Below are 4628 nucleotides of genomic sequence, written 5' to 3' on the forward strand. Positions count from 1 at the left end.
TGAAAGGGTTCTCCTCTCTTTCTGCTGGGCCTTGCCTCCATCCCTCCCTGAAGGATTCGAATTAGCAACGCCGGCTACCGACAGCAGGGGTTTATTTGTAGACGGTCAGCCAAGCATTTAGTTCTGTAAACATCTTAAGTAAATTCCTGCTGCCCCATTATCTCATCTGCATACTTCCTTACTGGTTTGCTGCATTCACTTAAAAGGAAGTAAGAAACATACAAGAGGAACAGAAGTGGCCCAGGTTTTAAGGACAGTTTGTGGAGGTTGGTCCAAACACAGAGGAGCTATTTCTTCACAAGACGGGCGACGATTTTTACAGATAAACCAGAAACTGCGTGTATCATGTACAAGATGGGCTAAATGCTGACCACAGAGAGAAAAAAAAACAGGCGATGATAGGCAGAGTCCCTAATTTCTTCAACCTCCTAGCGTATCAAACTCAGCTGACCTTGCCGGTGGTACTTCTGCTTCTCTACGAGCACAGAGCTTAACGCAGCACGCGCGGGGGAACTCCACAAAACCCCAGAGACTGAATCTAGCGACCATGTTCGCACGGCTTGTTGTCGCGGGCCACGTGAAGACTCCCATACAGTTTTCCTACAGACATTTAAGTAGCATCTCTGAGAAACCCCGAGCAATTTTTCAGTAACCTGCCATTGCTAAATCCGTGTTGCACTACCGGTTCTCTGTGTTGCTGACATTTGGAAGATGCTCCACGAGAACAGGCGCCACGAGACGACCTTTCAGCAGACGATTCTGCTGACCGGCAGCCTCTCCGCAGGGAGGAGAGGAAGGAAGCGCCCACACCGCTGCGCCGGCACCCACCTCCCATCCACCTCTTGCACGGGCAGCAGGCACAGACAGGGCTCCGGTTACTAAGACCACCTCTTTGCTTAGAACAAATGATTTTTTAAAAAAAATTATGGAAAAAATACAAGGTGAAGGGTAAAGCCTACAAGACCGCAAACAAACGAAAGGAGCTCTGTTACACAAATAACACGGGAAAACATGAAGATGTAAAAAAGAAATTGTGAGAATGCTTCATTTTAAAGATGATTCCAGATCTGATTTTAATCTGAATTGTACAAATAACAAGCATTTTTCTATAAAAAAAAACTAGGGTAAGAATCAATTTAGTTACAGATAGGAATATTTACATTCTTAGAAGAAATTTCTATATCTTCCTATATACAAGGCTGTGGCCATTACTAGCTTAAAGTACCCCCACAGGCATCTGTACGCAAGGCAGTGTGGTGTCCGAGCCGAGTCTGTGTTTTAAGAAAACCATTTACAACTGCCAAGATTAAGGTTCTATTCTACAAATAGCTGAAATCCGGGTTTATTCGCAGAGATGGTCCCATCAGTTTCCCAACGTGCCCCCGGAGGGCACTAAAAAGAAGAGCCCCTCTGGGTGGGATTATAAAATGGAACCGGCTGTAAAGCAGAGATGGGTTTAACTCACATTAACCTCAAATTCCATGAGATCAGCGATACAGTATTAGCGTCGTCGTGTCTCCAAGTGAAAGTCCGCTGAAGAGAACGGTATTTTTACAGCATAGTCAGGTGCTCAGTGAAGCGTTCTCCAACACCCCTCTTGCGGGCAGCACGCTGCAGGCGGTTGTGTGTACCGCTATGAAGGGGTTGGGCGATGAAAAGGCTATGATTAAGTGTTCAAAACCCGATCCTTGCTTGACTCGCTGCGGTCCCATTCCCTGGGCAAAGCACCACCTCCCTGGGCCGCCTTCTTCCAAATGGTAACTTGGAAACGCGGGAGGTGTTCACGCCTCTTAACAAGAAGAGTGTCAGAAGTCACCCGGAGTTGCCTGCTTCTGAACGGTGAAATACTACGTGATGTCCTGTGAGCACGACATTCGCCGTCAGGAGGGTCAAACAGAGAATCTAACGAATACAGACTGTGGAGCATGAAGGTCACAAGAAATTACAGTGCTTTTTGAGTTAACGGTAGTTCCACGTGCAAGCGGGGAAACTGAAGTCACAGGATTACGCGATCTGCCCGAGATGATGAAAGATGTCAGTCTAAGTGCTGGAAATGACAGGATCCTGGTTCCCAGCTTGAGGCCATATCCTGTTTTCCTTGGTGAAGATGCTGTACTGCGCGTTGTTCTACAGCAACAGAGAATTCTGCCTAACCGGGTAATTCTGTACAACCTGTACTGCTGCTGTAATACAGGCTGTGGGCACCAAAAGCATTCGCTATTTCCCAGGTTAAGGTTAGCCCGCACATCAGCCTGTATTATCTTCCTCTGAAGTACAAAGAGCTCACGGGTTTACCACAACTCCACTTGCAAAGGCAAATTCTGTCCCTTCCTTGTTACAAAGCATCACTCACTTATTCTTTGAAGAAAACAGGAGGAAAAGCACCGGCTTTCCCAGAGAGCAGCACAACAGGTCCTTCACCACGAGCCGGCGCAGTAGGCAAGACCAGGGTTTAGGTGCATTCAAATACTGGTACTAAAACCCACCAACTCTTTACAGAAGGGACAATCTGTGTGTGACTTCACCTTGGGATTCGAGGCTGTGCCGTGCATCCCTCATCCACCCTGAGGCCGAGAGAAGCATCTCCCACGTGGACCTTGACTCATTTCACGACGCTCACAGCACAGCTCCGTGGGGGCGAATGAAACATGTCTCAAAAACGCGTTTCACAGAGGTCCATTGACAGCAGAGTCCCCGAAAGTCGGCCCCAAGCCTGCTTCGCATCAGCGTAACGCAAAGCGACGTGCCAAGACGTCCACGGACGACACCATACGTTGTCTAGGAGTCGGTCACGGCTGAAAACGAGCCACTCGCAGACACCCTTCAAAGCCAGGGCTCGGTGCAGCACCAGTGCCGTATCCTGCAGCCAGAGCCAGGCTTGCTGCTGCAAGCCTTACCCGTTGCCAGCGCCGATGCCGCTCACGGTCAGTTTGCCAACTACGCGGTCAGTCCCTCTCATCTACATCTTATCCGCACAGATCACATCACCTGCCTGTATTGAAGTATTCCCTCCATTTCTTTTGGGAATAGGTATTAGCTGGATTCTGCCTGCCCACTGGAAACGAGCTCGTTTTAGAGATAAACTTGAGAAGAGTAGGACAAAAACTAAGTATGAAATAACCCAGGGTGCTCTATTAAATAGATTCCACATTTCTTGATTTTTGTCTTTAAGAAAGATGAGCAAGGGAAAAAAAAATGTATTTTTTTTTTGGACACAAAGAGATTGCCATTGTGTTTTGTTCTATTAGTCATAACCAGGAAATTCTCCGATTTGGCTGGATTAACAACACAAAACCACAACCCCCCCCAAAAAAAAACCCCATAAATAAATTCAGTAGATATCAGAATATCAAGAACAAAAGTCTCACTGTCACGGCACATACCTGGATAAAACACTGGATAAGAAATTACAGCTAAATCAGACTTAAGTGGACTCTGCGCTTTAGGAGAGGAATTTCCACACTAAATCATGGATCAGGCACGCACGTATCTTACATTTCAGGATATTTTCTGAAACAGTTTACAGGAAGAGACTTATGGGACACGGTTGTTTACCTTGGCAAATTCATTACAAGGAAGTTGCAGCTAAATGTGTTTTGCCTCAGATTCCTGCGGTTATCAGATAATTCTCCTGCAACATACAGAAAAGAAGCTGCTTCTAAACGCTCCAGTTCCTAGAAATAAGGCTGACAAAGAAAAATACCTGTACTAAGTTTTAGAACACATCCTTATGTTTGCAGTGACTATTTCAAAAGAGACGGTAAACCTGACAAATTGTGTCTTTTGGACGAGGGAGCCTGGCTGTTACACGCTCTCTCCTGACACGTGTTTGCTCATGTCAAGGCTATTATATGATGTGCAGCGAGGCTTGCAAAATCCAGATTCTTGACTGCCCTAGCTTCAAATCACATTTTAAACCCGCCTGCCAAAGGCCTGTCAACCTATTCAACAGGAGTGACACCAAACCTGCCCAAATGTTGGGATTTCTCTCCTTGGAAGAGGTGATGACACGACAAAACTATGTTTCTCTGTATCCTCCTCTGACCCCGGTAACATTGACTAGCTTTCTGCTCCATCTAGAAATTAAAATACTAAACAAGTAGGTGAGAAAACGCAGGGGAAGTGGAGCAAACTGTGAAGCTCGAGACACCGGTAGGAAGAGTTTAATAAATACCAGGACAAACCACTATAGTCTATACAGTTTTTCTTTCTTGTTTTGAAGACAGCAGCCTGGAGGGCACGCACCAGCGCGTCAGTCCGACTACTGGAGCTGGCTATCGCGGACAGGATACGGGGCATTGGTGATGCCACCTGTGCGTTTAAACACAGTAGGAAAATGCAAACCTTCCCCGGCCAGCTGCCGCAGCAGAGAGCAAGGGCCCCAGCGGCTCTGCCTACAGAGGTTTAGGTTCTGCTTAGTGAGTCTCTACAAGACAGAACACATACAAACGAGTGCCACAGGAGAGGAATCTTTCACCACTCATGGGTGTTAATGTATGATGTAATGCACGATCAGAACAGCACAGGTGAGACTGAGCGTACATACATATATTGTTTATATTTTAATGCCTAGGGTGCTCCTGCAATCCAAGGAACAATTTCTTGGCAGACCGTTGACAAGATTTGGG

Source organism: Phalacrocorax carbo, chromosome 8 (assembly GCF_963921805.1).
Source record: "Phalacrocorax carbo chromosome 8, bPhaCar2.1, whole genome shotgun sequence".
Lineage (NCBI taxonomy): Eukaryota > Metazoa > Chordata > Aves > Suliformes > Phalacrocoracidae > Phalacrocorax > Phalacrocorax carbo.